At 40.3% G+C, this 16,596-nt stretch overlaps 1 pseudogene; it reads left to right on the forward strand.

Annotated features, from left to right (window-relative positions):
- The first annotated feature begins 8,781 nt into the window (after positions 1 to 8,781).
- Positions 8,782 to 12,557, forward strand: LOC138422821 (WW domain-containing adapter protein with coiled-coil pseudogene; annotated as a pseudogene).
- Positions 12,558 to 16,596: the final 4,039 nt, after the last annotated feature.

The following is a 16,596-nucleotide window of genomic DNA, read 5'->3' on the forward strand; positions in this document are numbered from 1 at the left end:
CTCATCTTATTGAACTCACTGGGATGTTAAGTTTTAGGTGGAAGTGGCAATAGCAAACATGCTTGTCCTTTTCTTGATCACAAAGGGAAAGACCATAACACCTCACCATTAAGGGTGATGTTAGATATAGTTATTTTAGAGAATAAGAATGCTACATTCTCTTCTATTCCTAGTTTACAAAGAGATTTTTGTCAAAGAGACAATTTTACCAAATGTTTTATTATGTGATGACAAATCTCCAAGGGCATTTCAGCCTGCAATATCTTTCTCATCACCAGCCACTGATACAACACACCATCATTTTTTGTTATGACAAAACACCATCTCTAGGTACCTATTGTTGAATTTGTTAAGGTAAAGGTTAACTATGTTAACAAAGATATCCCTGGATACACAGTTGGAATGAAATGGCTTCTTCCTTTCTTACACGGCAGCCATTCTCACAGGGATGCTCTGTTCTATGTCATTGTTCACTTGGAAGCGCTAGGAGTAACGAATCTGCCTCCCAACACAGGAGACACAAGAAATGTGGGCTTGATCCCTGGGTCAGGAAGATCCCATGGGGAAGGAAATGGCAACCACTCCAGTATTCTTGTCTGGAAAATTCCATGGACAGAGCAGCCTGGCAGGCCACAGTCATGGGTCATAAAGAGTTGGACACGAGTGAACACGCACACACAAAACACTTTACTACCTAAGGAAGAGAAGAAGTGCAGTAGTGCTTTGAGTAATTCCCACACACACAAAAAAACCACTGCTTAAGCTGTTCATAGAGAAGGTGATAGACTGCACTACCTGTCCCTTCAAGACTGTTCTTCCTTGTTCCCTCTCACATGGCTACCCAGCTGAAGATGACAGTTCTGAACCTCCTTTGCAGCCAGGTGTGGCCATGTGACTCAACAGGTCAACGGGAAGTGAGGAAGGAAAGTGGGCAACCTCCAGATGTCTCCGTCTGACAGGCAAGTTGTCTTTCCAGGACTTCATTCTTTCCTGCAAACTGGAAGGCAGACATGCTGGCAATCCAATTTTGAGCCAGCAGACGGAGATGATGACTGAGAATGGCAGGGCAACTGGCAGAAACTTGATCCATTCATTTTTTTTTTAATTGAAATATATATAGTTGACTTACATGTTGTTTTAATTTCTGCTGAACAGCAAAGCGATTCAGTTACACACACACACACACACACACACACACACACACTTTTTTGTATTCTTTCCCATGTTGGTTTATCACAGGATATTGAATATAGCTCCCTGTGCTATACAGTAGGACCTTGTTGTTTATCCACACTATATATAAACTAGTTTGCCTCTGCTAACCCCAAACTCTCAATCTATCGCTCCCCACCCCCTTTCCCCTCTGTTCTCTATGTCTGAGTCTGTTTCTGTTTCAGAGACAAGTTCGTTTGTGTTATAATTTATAGTCCACATATAAGTGGTATCATATCTACTCCTTTAGCATAAATACCTTTCCGAAAAGATATTTTATTATCATTCAATAAAATAAGAGTTAAAAATTAATTGTGGAATTTCCTATTTCAGTATCTTCATTAAAATAGTGTTCAAGTATCTAGGAAAAGACGGCTGGAAATAGATATTTTTAAAAAAGCCAAACCAACTATTTAAGCATTTTCTTATTTTACATTCTCAACCACTAAATTCAAGCCTAGCATTCAGTGAGGGACTATAGCTTGTATTAGCTATTGTAAGGGATCCTAGGAATAATACCTTGTAACACAGACAATGACTCCATAACAGTAATGAACAAGACAGACACTGAGACACATTTTTCTCTCTATGTCTCTCTCGACTTTCTCCCCTGTCTCTGATCTCTGGCTATGAAAGCAGGTAACCACTAAAGAATATATTTTAAAGTATTTGGTGGATATAGAGCATAACTCAGCTTCAAACTAAATCAAATCTCCAGCTGATTTCAAACAGATATCACATAGTTACTGCTGTAGCACAAAGGAAAATGATCACTGTGGTAGGCTGTTCTGATTCTACTGTTCTGAAGAAACTCAAACATTAGGGAAGAACAATCTACACTGTAAAAAACTGGTAGTCTGCTGATCATTATTTCAAGAAGTAGCTAATAATAAACCTTAGTAATATTTGAAGCTCACAATCCAAATAACAATTTTGCCTAAAACTATGAAGTACTAATTATGTGCTGAGGACCTTACATATAAGTGATTCAGTCTTCCCACAAAAGCTCTATAGGTAGATATTACTAATGTCTTCATTTTACAGATAAGAAAACAAAAACTTAGATGGATTGAGTAACTTGCTCAGCTAATATAGTATTCAAGTTTCCTAGACTTAGATTATTAGTGTATTAGCCTTATTTGTCACTGCTTGATCTCATTTGGCTTCCAGATAACCTTCTCTTCTCTTTGCCTCATTTTCTCTTCTATTTAAAATGTCTTTCAAGAGTGCACTGTCTGTATAAATAAGGGCTATCAATAACTTCTTTACAACTAAGAAAGATGTGGAAAAGTTGTCACTTAAATTATATATCTTTGTGATGTGAAGTCTTTAATGTTTAATTTATATATAATTTTCAGACTAACTATTTAAATGGCTTTGTTACTGCTGCTAAGTCACTTCAGTCGTGTCCAACTCTGTGCGACCCCATAGACGGCAGCCCACCAGACTCCCCCGTCCCTGGGATTCTCCAGGCAAAAACACTGGAGTGGGTTGCCATTTCCTTCTCCAATGCATGAAAGTGAAAAGTGAAAGGGAAGTCTCTCAGTCGTGTCCGACTCTTAGCGACCCCCATGGACTGCAGCCTACCAGGCTCCTCTGTCCGTGAGATTTTCCAGGCAAGAGTACTGGAGTGGGGTGCCATTGCCTTCTCTGTTAAATGGCTTTAGTTAATATAAAATACATTTTAGGAATATATTCTTATAATCCAGTGTATACAATTATCAATGAGTGATAAATATTTTTCATGTTAGGAATAATGCAAAATAGAGTTTGTCAGAATTCTTGGGTTTTTAGGGCACAATCCTGAGGTGGTCTGCAAGTCATGAATGGAATTCTGTGTGTGAAATCGCATATTTTATGCATCCCAACTATCATCTTAAAAAACAATAATCAAACAGGCTAAAATAAAAATTGAATGACCTTTAAGATACCTTGATAAAATGATATTAAATTGTTATATGAGTAGGCAATGAAAGATTATACTGTCAAAAATATAGGGAAAATGTCCTACAGATATGTATCAGTTAGTTCATTAATTAAAATATAACTATTTTCCTGGATTTTGTAGATGGTTAGGGCATTCATCATCTTGTAAATTTGTAATTTATTGTGATTTCTTTCTTCATTTGAAATAAATATTCTTTCTTATACAATTTTATGTTCTTTTTCTTATTAAGCATTCCACAAATTACATTAACTTTGGTCTTCATCATAAAACCTGAATTCTTCTATGTCTGGACATTTACTTGATTGTGATGAGGATAATGCAATATGAATTATGCAAAATAGGATGATGTATTTTAAAGAACTTGAAACAGTAAAGTTTACATTGTACTGAAGTTTTGGTGTTTTATTGCTTTGACTATGACTCATTTCCTCCTAAATTTTCGACATGTGGTAGAAAACTTCCATAAATAAGTTTTAATTTTCAGCTCAAAATGGAATGTGCTTTTTTTTTTTTGTATAATATTCAGTTGTGGGGCTGAGCTATGTGACATCTCAGAAACTGGAGATAAGTTCTCTTCACTGAAGAAGTTTAGGCATTCTTGAGAATTTTTCAGATGCAAAGTTATTCACTTATTGAGAATCTACTGTAAGCCAGACAATATGTTACACAACAAGAGAAGTCAGAAAGAGCTAGACTTCAAGATCGTCTCAGCAATGGCGTTAATCCACTGAGAATGGAAGAAATTTCTGAAAAATCCAAAAGCCTTTGAAAGTAATGGAATGGACAAGTTGAACAAATTTGAATGTTTGTTTGAGGCAAAAATGAGGAGTGACTAAAATAATGATATTAATTTAAATGATATGTCCCCTTCAATAGATCTGAATACAACTTTCAAAATATTTGTTTACAATAATCATACATGACTTTACTGTCACATTTTGACAATGTGATTTGAAGACCTGCATATACACACACTTTCAGTAAAGAGAAAGTCAATGCAGCTATATATTTACAAGTTAAATGTTTTGAAGAGTGAATTCAACAAAACAGATTTTACTTAAAAAAACAGACCATAAAGTCAATTTCTGAAATTGTGTGTGCACAAAGATGGGCTGCTGAGAGCATTACTTTCACTGAAGCTAACTATCTGCTTGAATTGACGTTATTAATACCATTAGGTAACAAAAGGTTCACTCATGACGGAAAGAAATGGCTGTTGGTTTGCAATTTCGGATAAACTGTCAGGATTTCATCAGCTTTCTTGAAGAAAAAAATTCAACTTAAGAAGATACATATTAAAAAAAAATTATATGCCTCAGTTCAGTTCAGTCGCTCAGTCGTGTCCAACTATTTGCGACCCCATGAATCGCAGCACGCCGGGCCTCCCTGTCTATCACCATCTCCCGGAGTTCACTCAGGCTCACGTTCATCGAGTCAGTGATGCCATCCAGCCATCTCATCCTCTGTCGTCCCCTTCTCCTCCTGCCCCCAATCCCTCCCAGCATCAGAGTCTTTTCCAGTGAGTCAACTCTTCGCATCAGGTGGCCAAAGTACTGGAGTTTCAGCTTCAGCATCATTCCTTCCAAAGAAACCCCAGGTCTGATCTCCTTCAGAATGGACTGGTTGGATCTCCCTGCAGTGCAAGGGACTCTCAAGAGTCTTCTCCATCACAGTTCAAAAGCATCAATTCTTCGGCACTCAGCCTTCTTCACAGTCCAACTCTCACATCCATACATGACCACTGGAAAAACCATAGCCTTGACTAGACGGACCTTAGTCGGCAAAGTAATGTCTCTGCTTTTGAGTATGCTATCTAGGTTGGTCATAACTTTTCTTCCAAGGAGTAAGCATCTTTTAATTTCATGGCTGCAGTCACCATCTGCAGTGATTCTGGAGCCCAAAAAAATAAAGTCTGACACCATTCCCACTGTATCCCCATCTATTTCCCATGAAGTGATGGCACCAGATGCCATGATCTTCGTTTTCTGAATGTTGAGCTTTAAGCCAACTTTTTTGCTCTCCTCTTTCACTTTCATCAAGAGGATTTTTAGCTCCTCTTCACTTTCTGCCATAAGGGTGGTGTCATCTGCATATCTGAGGTTATTGAGATTTCTCCCTGCAATCTTGATTCCAGCTTGTGTTTCTTCCAGTCCAGCGTTTCTCATGATGTACTCTGCATAGAAGTTAAATAAGAAGGGTGACAAGATAGTCCTAACATACTCCTTTTCCTATTTGGAACCAGTCTGTTGTTCCATGTCCAGTTCTAACTGTTGCTTCCTGACCTGCATACAGATTTCTCAAGAGGCAGGTTAGGTGGTCTGGTATTCCCATCTCTTTCAGAATTTTCCACAGTTTCTTGTGATCCACACAGTCAAAGGCTTTGGTGTAGTCAATAAAGCAGAAGTAGATGTTTTTCTGGAACTCTCTTGCTTTTTCCATGATCCAGTGGATGTTGGCAATTTGATCTCTGGTTCCTACAGGAGCCCAATAATATCAGTAAATTTGTATGCAAACTTACGACTTCATGGACTGTAGCCCACTAGGCTCCTCTCTTCATGGAATTCTCTAGGCAAGAATACTGGAGTGGATAGCTTTCCATTCTCCAGGGATCTTCCCAACACAGTGATGGAACCCAGGTCTTCGGCATTGCAGTGGATTCTTTATGTTCTGAGCCACAAGGCAAGCCCACATGCAAATTTGAACCTTCTTAAATATCTTTTATTTAGATTAGAATCAATTTAGTTGTACAGGAGGCAGTGATCAAGACCATCCTCAAGAAAAACAAATGCAAAAAGGCAAAACTGTTGTCTGAGGAGGCCTTACAAATAGCTGAGAAAAGAAGAGAAGATAAAGGCAAAGCAGAAAAGGAAAGATATACCCACCTGAATACAGAGTTCCAAAGAATAGCAAGGAGAGATAAGAAAGTCTTCCTCAGTGATCAGAGCAAAGAAATAGAGGAAAATAATAGAATGGGAAAGACTGGAGATATCTTCAAGAAAATTGGAGATACCAAGGGAACACTTCATGCAAAGATGGGCATAATAAAGGACAGAAACTGTATGGACCTAAATGAAGCAGAAGATATTAAGAAGAGGTGGCAAGAATACACCGAAGAACTGTACAAAAGAGATCTTAATGACCCAGATAACAATGATGGTGTAATCACTCACCTAGAGCCAGATATCCTGGAGTCTGAAGTCAAGTGGGCCTTGGTAAGCATCACTATGAGCAAAGGTAGTGGAGGTGATGGAATTCCAGTTGAGCTATTTCCAGTCCTAAAAGATGATTCTGTGAAAGTGCTGCCCTCAATATGCTAGCAAATTTGGAAAAATCAGCAGTGGCCACAGGACTTGAAAAAGTCAGTTTTCATTCTAATCCCAAAGAAAGGCAATGCCAAAGAATGCTCAAACTACCACACAATTGCACTCAATGTAATGCTCAAAATTCTCCAAGCCAGGCTTCTACAGTACATTAACTGTGAGTTTCCAGTTGTTCAAAGTGGATTTTGAAAAGGCAGAGGAACCAGAGGTCAGACTGTCAACATCTGTCAGATCGTCAAAAAAGGAAGGGAGTTTCAGGAAAACACCTACTTCTGTTTATTGACTATTCCAAAGCTTTTGACTGTGTGGGTCACAACCAACTGTGGAAAAGTCTTAGACATGGAAATACCAAATTACCTTACCTACCTCTTGAGAAATCTGTATGCAGGCCAAGAAACAACATTTAGAACTGGACATGGAACAACAGACTGGCTCCAAATTGGGAAAGAAGTACATCAGGCTGTATATTGTCACCCTGCTTATTTAGCTTATATGCAGAGTACATCATGCAAAATGCCGGGCTGGATGAACCACTAGCTGGAATCAAGATGGCCCAGAGAATATCAATAACCTCATATATGCATATGACACCACCCTTATCGCAGAAAACAAGGAAGAACTGAAGAGCCTGTTGAGGAAAGTGAAAAAGCTGGCTTAAAACTCAACATTCAAAAAACGAAGATCGTGACATCCGGTCCTATCTCTTCATGGCAAATAGCTGGGAAACAATGGAAAGTGACAGATTTTATTTTCTTGGGCTCCAAAATCACTGCAGATGGTGACTGCTGCCATGACATTAAAAGACACTTCCTCCTGGAAAGAAAAGCTATGACCAACCTAGACAGCATATGAAAAAGGAACGCCAAACTAGTCAAAGGTCCGACCGACAAAGCCTGTCTAGTCAAAACTATGTTTTTTTTTTCTGTAGTCATGTATGGATGTGAGAGTTAAACTATAAGGAAAGCTGAGCACTGAAAACTGATACTTTTGAACTGTGGTGTTGGAGGAGAGTCTTCTGAGTCCCTTGGACTGCAAGGAGATCAAACCAGTCAATCCTAAAGGGAGTCAGCCCTGAGTATTCATCAGAAGGATTGATGTTGAAGCTGAAACTCCCAATACTTTAGCCACCTGATGCAAAGAACTGACTCATTGGAAAAGGCCATGATGCTGGGAAAGGTTGAAGGCAGAAGGAGAACAGGACGACAGAGGATGAGATGATTGGATGGTATCACCGATCCAAGGGACATGAGTTTGAGCAAGCTCCGGGAGTTGGTTCAGGACAAGGAAGTCTGGTGTGCTGAGTCCATGGGGTCACAAAGAGTCAGACATGACTGAGCAACTAAGCACAGGACAGTACCAGCTAAATTAACAAATCCTTCTTGAGCACTTTCTATCATTTAGGGGCTGTGCTCAGGCAAGGGAAGATGCACAGCCTTGTAAGGTGATTCCTGTTTACAATCCAGTGGAGAAGACTGGCATGTTCACAGCTAGCTCCACACCAGTAGGAAGAGTTTAGCTGTGAAACAGACATGAGCACAATGAATTGAGAACAGAAGTCAACTGAAACTTGGAATCAAGTAGAAAGCAATATGTGAGTTAAGCCTTAACAGAATTTACAGAGTAAAATACATATCATGTATTTATATCATGTGTTTAATACATAATACCTTTTTTTTTTCTGGATAACATTTATTAGATAACTTTTTAACAGTGTGTGTTAAGGAATTGTGGGTAGGGTGTGGAAATGAGAGGAGAGGTCCCTGCCCCAGTGAAGTCTTTGTTAGAGCTGAGAATCAGTATCTCTTTTTAGCTGACAAAACTAAAGTGAGAGAACAAGATGGCAGAAGAGTAGGTGGACGTGGAGTACATCTCTCTCCAAGGATACTTCTGGAACACACCTTCAGAGGCAGAAGTGCATCTGGAACACCAGCTGAGAGTGGACAGGAGCACCTGACCACCAGAAAAGAATATATAGAACCACGTAAGACTCAGTAAGATGAAGGAACTAGGGGGGAAAGCAGGACTGTTACTAGGACTGGACCTGCAAGCAGGGGTCCGATCCCCACATCGGGGCAATTGTCTGAGTCAGAGGAGAAACATTTAAGGCTGAGAATGAAACAGCTGATCTGTGGCAGCCGAAATGGAGTGAGAATCAGACAGTCCTTGCCACAGGCATACATACCGCGGACAGGGACGCAGCTCCCCTACAAGGCGCAAGGGCTGGGAGCTGGAGTATAGGGATTGTGGAGTAATGCCAGGGTGAGGGCTGTTGTTGATGGTGGAGAGACAGATAGAGGGGACATGAGGGAGGAGATTGCTGTGGGAAATGCCTGTGGAGGAAAGCCAGGCAGCCATGGAAGCAAGGCGATACTGCTGAGTCACATGTAGGGGGTGGAGCCATCACCATAGCCTCTCTCCCCACACCTCAGCATGGGTAGCTGAACATGAGAAGCTGGCCCATCAAATGCACGACAAATGCATTGAACTACAGAGTAGGACCCCACCCAGGGTGCCCCTTTAAGAGCCTGACACGCTGACCTACAGAGTAGGACCCCAGCCAGGGGGCCCCTCTAAGTGTCTGATGCACCAAACGACAGAGAAGGACCCCAGGCAAGGGAGCCCACTAAGTGCCTGAATGGGCAGAGCAATGGAGAAAGACTGGCCAAAGAGGCCTTCTGATCACCAGCTACATGAGACTCAAAAAAAGACTCTGATAGGGCCATAACTCCTGCGGTGGAGGCAGACCATGTCCCTGAATACTTTGTGTTGCCAAAGTCCCTGCAACTCAAGCAGCTGTGCCATGTTCATGCTCAACCTTCACTGGGGCAGAGCTGCCACAGACAAAAAAAAAGTCCTGTGTCTATACATACAGAGTGACTTCAGTCATGTCCAACTCTGCGACCCTGTAGCTGTGGCTTCTCTGCTCGAGGGTTTCTCCAGGCAAGAATACTGAAGCGTATTGGCCAATACCATAGTTGCCATACCCTTCTACAGCACTACAGTTCCTATTGCTCTAGCTGCCAACTCCCCTGAGTACCTGGTGCTGCCAGAACCCCTATGACCCAAGTAGCTTCACTACCTCCACACCTGGCTCTCACCAGGGAAGACCCAAATCCTCCAGGGCAGCCTCAGGACCACATCCCAGTGCAAGAGTGGAAATAAAACCACAATTGAAACCCAGGGGCAGGGTGACTAAGGAAGAAGACCCAAAACCTTCCCACCAGCTGTACAAGTGGCCAATTAAATCCACAAGATCAACTAGGCAGATTCTGAGTCTATGTAATATATAAAAGGACATTGAGAGCTGCCACAAAAGAAAATGCACTAGTTCTGATAGCTGTGGACATTGGAGGCAAGGACACTCAGGAGAAGGACCAGATTAGAGTCTGAGCTGCCCCCACAGAAGGTCCAGAGACTAGCCAGTGTAGGAGGGCAGCCTATGGAGGTGAGGTGGACTGTGACTCCCAGCGAGGGAAAGGATGCTGACAGCAGACTCAAGAAAACCATGTACTATTCTTATATATTTACTTGTTCTGTAGTTTCTTCAGGGTTGTTTTTTTTTTTCCACTTTTTCTTCCCCCTCTGTTGTAATTGCCAATTTTATTAGCACTATGAAATCTAATTAAGGTTCTGAGGTTTTTTTAATCACATTTTTGATTGTTATTATAAACTTCTATATCTATATTGGTCTTTTGCAGTTACCTGGAGTTTTCCTTCTGTTTTTTTTTTCTTTTTTTTAAATTAAAATTTAAAAAAATTTTAACCCATTATTTTTTCTAAATTAATTCCTTTGTTTGCTTTTACTACTGTTCTTTCCCCCTTGCAGCTAATCTTTAACATATACAAGTCTTCTTTATCCACCTCTATTTAACCTTGCATTTCTATTCTTTCTTTCTTTTCCTCATCATATTTGTTAGTTTTGGTTTCATTCTTTTATTCCAAAGTTAGCACCTTGCTTAGTTTTGTTCTCTTGTTTGTGCTTTAGTTAGTTTTGTTCTTAACTGGCGGATATCATTTTTAGTTTCCTTTGTTTGCTGGGTCAATCTATTGTACTTTATTTTTGTTGGACTGTTTTGACTTTGCTTATGGGTACATATGTATGTGGATATATTTCGTTATTTTAATTATTATGTGCCAGATTTTGTAACTGCCATTTGTCTGGTGTTCATCTTTGGTTTCTCTTTGGGGGTATTTGTTTTAACCCCACTTAATACCATAACAAACCACCAATGGAATCTCCATTCCTGGCCAGAGATCAAGCCCTGAGCCTGTGCAGTGGGAGCGCTGACTCTAAGAACCTAGACTACCAGAGATTCCCAACCCTTGGGAGTTTCAAACAGTGAGAACTCCCACAAAGGCAACCACTTGTATACAAGACCTGGCATCACCCAGTAGTTATGTATAGATGTGAGAGTTGGACTGTGAAGAAAGTTGAGCGCTGAAGAATTGATGCTTTTGAATGGTGGTGTTGGAGAAGACTCTTGAGAGTCCCTTGGACTGCAAGGAGATCCAACCAGTCCATTCTAAAGGAGATCAGTCCTGGGATTTCTTTGGAAGGACTGATGTTGAAGCTGAAACTCCAGTACTTTGGCCACCTCATGTGAAGAGTTGCCTCATTGGAAAAGACTCTGATGCTGGGAGGGATTGGGGGCAGGAGGAGAAGGGGACAACAGAGGATGAGATGGCTGGATGGCATCACGGACTCGATGGATGTGAGTCTGAGTGAACTCCGGGAGTTGGTGATGGACAGGGAGGCCTGGCGTGCTGTGATTCATGGGGTCGCAAAGAGTTGGACACGACTGAGTGACTGAACTGAACTGAACAGACTTCTAAGAGCAGAGACTCATAGCAGTTCTGAGCCATACAGCACCCCATCAAAGCAGTGGTTCATCCAACTTCTACCCCAAGTACTTTTCCTTCTTGTCCATTTGCTCTACAAGCTGATCACCAGCCAAAGAAATCATTTGATGCTAATGGAGTATTTACTTTATCAAAAGTGCCTACACCAACATCTTCTGTCCCTGCTCAAAGAACATAAAGAAAAGAATCTACATCAGAAGAAAAGTCTGTATCACACTCTTGCACAACTTCCACATCTTCAGCCTCTGGACTCCACATCTGCACCTCCAGCACCCACTTCAGCAATTTCTGTCTCTTCTGTTTCACATTCACCAATACCTCCGTTACGTCAGGACCAAATCTGCTTAGACAGTTGCTTCCTGCTTTGCAAGCCATGCTGCAGCTTCATAATTCTAACGTGGACACATCCATAATAAATGAAGTCCTTACAGCAGCTGTGACACGAGCCTCACTGCCGTCTATAATTCATAACTTTCTTACTGTTGGACCAGCTGCTTTCAACGTAACTTCTTTGATTTCTCAAGCTGCTCAGCTCCCCACACAAGCCCAACCATCCAATCAGTCTCCATGTATTTAACGTCTGACACATCATCTCCATGATTGCATGTGTCTCCAAGGATAAGCACACCCCAGACAAGCACAGTCTGCATCAAACCTTTGATCAGTACTCCTCCTGCTTCATCACAGCCAAAGGCCAGTACTCCAGTAGTTAAGCAAGGACCAGTTTCACAGTCAGCCACACAGCAGCCTGTAACTGCTGACAGGCAGCAAGGTCGTGAACCTGTCACTCCTCTTCAGTGCTCAAATAGCCAGACAAGTCCTTCACCTGGTCCAAATCACACGTCTAGTAGCAATGCATTAAATACAGCAGTTCTACTACAGAACTCCTCTGCCCAACCTCCGTGTTCACTAACACTGACGCTCGCAGCACATTTCAATGAAAATCTCATCAAGCACGTTGAAGGATGGCCTGCAGATCATGCGGAGAAGCAGGCATCAAGATTGTGAGAAGCCCATAACGTGGGAAGTGTTCATATGTCAGGAATTTGTACTGAATTAAAAATATTTAAGATCTTTATTCTGAGTATGTGAAATTCAAGCAACTTTGTGAGAGCAAAGGATACTATTTTTGAGATAACAAATTAAGGAACTCGAAAAGCTAAAAAATCAGAATTTTTTCATGATGTGAAGATGTGAATAATTGCACATGGTGTTGAGAACAGGAACTGTAAATCTGTCACCTAGTTTTAACATTTTTGAGCTACTTTTAAGTAGACTTTGGACCATTAAGCTGGGCAAAGGAAATGACAAGGGGTTGGAGTCTGTGAGATGCAATTCAGGGGAAAGATACAAGATTGATTTGTAAAACCCTTGAAAGGTAGATTTCTTGTACATGTATTCTTCGCATTGTAACTATGTTTTGTAGAGTGACGCCATGGGAAGCTATGTGCAGCAGAGCTTAGACATCCAAAACTAATCAATGCTGAGGTGGCTAAATACCTGGACTTTTACATTTAAACCTGTCCACAAAATTAGCTTTTTTAAAGAAAAATTGGGAGGGGGTTAATTTATCAGTCAGAAATCTTGCATTTTCAAAAATTCAGTGCAAGTGCCAGGTGATCTAAGGATGTGATTTTGAACCATACGGGCAGTATACAAAATATCATGAAACAACTGTTGCCACACTTGCACCTGATCAAGAGCAGTGTTTCTCCATTTGTTTTGCAGAGAATGTTTTTCATTTTCTGTGTGTTCCATTCCCCTCTGAAATCCATGATCTGATGTTACCCAATTTTTAAGGCTCCCCTTTCTTAGGGTACTGTTGCTATGGCACTTTTCTATAATCTTTTCATTCCTGTGTACAGTAGCTTAAAATTGCAGTGATTGAGTGAACCCCAGTTGTTTGTATAAATTACTGAAATCCATTTGGACCCTGAAAGAATGGGTTTAAAGTACTGCTGGGCATATGTGCTAGAAGTACATTGATTGCTTAAATATGAAGAAATGGGCCAATAAACATGGTTGTGGGAGGGAACAGGAAACAAAACTAGTCAGATGTGAATTGCATCTATTGTAGTAAACATATTAAAAAAAAAAGAAGTGAAAAAGGAGAAGTTACAACAGATAAAGCAGAAATAAAGAGTTATGAGACTATTACGAACAACTATATGGCAATAAAATGGATAACCTGGAAGAAATGGACAGATTCCTAGAAAAGTTCAATCTTTCAAGACTGAACCAGGAATAAATAGAAATGAACAACCAAGTTACAAGCACCGAAATCGAAACTGTGATCAAAACTCTCCCCCAAAACAAAAGCCCAGTACCAGATGGCTTCACAGGTGAATTCTATCAAACACCTAGAGATGAGCTAATGCCTATCCTTCTAAAACTATTTCAAAAAATTGCAGAGGAAGGAATATTTCCAAACTCATTCTATGAGGCCACCATCACCCTGATACCAAAACCAGACACGCAACACAAAGAAAACTACAGGCAAGTATCACTGATGTATATAGATGCAAAAATCCTCAACAAAATTCTAGCAAACAGAATTCAACAACACATTAAAAAGCTCATACACCATGATCAAGTTGGGTTTATTCCAGGGATGCATGGATTCTTCAGTATATGCAAATTAATCAATGTGATACACCATATTAACAAATTGAAAGATAAAAACCATATGATCATCTCAATAGATGCAGAAAAAGCCTTTGACAAAATTCAGCACCCGTTTATGATGAAAACTCTTCAAAAAGTGGGCATAGAAGGATCCTAGCTCAACATAGTAAAGGCCATATATGATAAGCCCACAGCAAACATTATTCTCAATGGTGAAAAACTGCAAGCATTCCCTCTAAGAACAGGAACATGACAAGGATGTCCACTCTCACCACTATTATTCAAGATAGTTTTGAAAATCTTAGCTACAGAAATAAGAGAAGAAAAAGAAATAAAAGGAATCCAGATCAGAAAAGAAGAAGCAAAGCTCTCACTGTTTGCAGATGCCATGATACTCTACACAGAAAACCCTAAAAACAGTATCAGAAAATTATTAGAGCCAATCAGTACATTTAGCAAAGTTGCAGGATACAAAATCAATACACAGAAATCACTTGCATTTCTATATACTAATAATGGAAAATCAGAAAGAGAAATTAAGGAATCAATCCCATTCACCATTGCAACAAAAAGAATTAAATATCCAGGAAGAAAAAATTACCTCAGGTGACCAAGTAACTATACACAGAAAATTATAAGGCACTAGTGAAAGAAATCAAAGATGACATAAACAGATGGAGAGATATTCCATGTTCCTGGGTTCAGTTCAGTTCAGTCGCTCAGTCATGTCCAACTCTTTGTAACCCCATGAATTGCAGCATGCCAGGACTCTCTGTCCATCACCAACTTCTGGAGTTCACCCAAACTGATGTCTATCAAGTCAGTGATGCCTCCAGCCATCTCATCCTCTGTCGTCCCCTTCTCCTCCTGCCCCCAATCCCTCCCAGCAACGGAGTCTTTTCCAATGAGGCAACTCTTCGCATGAGGTGGCCAAAGTACTGGAGTTTCAGCTTTAGCATAAGTCCTTCCAAAGAACACCGAGGACTGATCTCCTTTAGAATGGACTGGTTGGATCTCCTTTTAGTCCAAGGGGCTCTCAAGAGTCTTCTCCAACACTTCACTTCAAACGCATCAATTCTTTGGTACTCAGCTTTCTTCACAGTCCAACTCTCATATCCATACACGACTACTGGAAAAACCATAGCCTTGACTAGACGGACCTTTGTTGGCAAAGTAATGTCTCTGCTTTTCAATATGCTATCTAGGTTGGTCATAACTTTTCTTCCAAGAAGTAAGCGTCTTTTAATTTCATGGCTGCAGTCACCATCTGCAGTGATTTTGGAGCCCCCAAAAGTAAAGTCTGACACTGTTTCCACTGTTTCCCCATCTATTTGCCATGAAGTGATGGGACCAGATGCCATGATCTTCGTTTTCTGAATGTTGAGCTTTAAGCCAACTTTTTCCCTCTCCTCTTTCACTTTCACCAAGAGGCTCTTTAGTTCCTCTTCATTTTCTGCCATTAAAGTGGTATCATCTCCAGATCCAAGGTTACTGATATTTCTCCCGGCAATCCTGATTCCAGCTTGTGCTTCATCCAGCCCAGCGTTTGTCATGATGTACTCTGCATAGAAGTTAAATAAGCAGGGTGACAATATATAGCCTTGACGTACTCCTTTTCCTATTTGGAACCAGTCTGTTGTTCCATGTCCAGTTCTAACTGTTGCTTCCTGACCAGTGTAGGAAGAACCAATCTTATGAAAATGACTATAGTATCAAATGCAATCTACTGATTCAATGCAATCCCTATCAAATTACCAATGACATTTTTCACAGAACTAGAACAAAAAGTTTCACAGTTTACATGGAAACACAAATGACCCTGAATAGCCAAAGCTGTCTTGAGAAAGAAGAATGGAGCTGGAGGAATCAACCTTCCTGACTTCAGATTATACTACAAAACTACAGTCATCAAGCCAGTATGGTACTGGCACAAAATAAGAAATATAGACCAATGGAACAAGATAGAAAGCCCAGAAATAAACCCATGCACCTATGGGTACCTTATTTTTGACAAAGGAGACAAGAATGTACAATAGGGTAAAGACTCTTCAATAAGTAGTGCTGGGAAAACTGGACAGCTACATATAAAAAATGAAATTAGAACACTTCTTAACACCATACACAAAGATAAACTCAAAATGGTTTAAAGACCTAAATATAAGACCAGAAACTATAAAACTCTTAGAGGAAAACATAGGCACAATACTTGATGACATAAATCAAAGCAACATCCTCTATGACCCTCCTCCTAGATTAACAGAAATATAAACAAAAGCAAACAAGTGGGACTTGATCAAACTTAAAAGCTTACAGCAAAGGAAACTATAAGCAAAATGAAAAGACAACCCTCAGAATGGGAGAAAATAACAGCATTGGAAACAACTGACAAAGAATTAATTTCCAAAATATACAAGCAGTTCAGACAACTCAATACCAGAAAAACAAACAACCCAGTCAAAAAGTGGGAAAACGACCTAAACAGACCTTTCTCCAAAGAAGACATACAGATAGCTAACAAACACATGAAAAGATGCTCAACATCACTCATTATATGAGAATTGGAAATCAAAACTACAATGAGATATCACTTTACACTGGTCAGAATGGCCATCATCAAATGTCTACAAACAA

This window comes from Ovis canadensis, chromosome 17 (assembly GCF_042477335.2).
Source record: "Ovis canadensis isolate MfBH-ARS-UI-01 breed Bighorn chromosome 17, ARS-UI_OviCan_v2, whole genome shotgun sequence".
NCBI classification, from domain to species: Eukaryota; Metazoa; Chordata; class Mammalia; order Artiodactyla; family Bovidae; genus Ovis; species Ovis canadensis.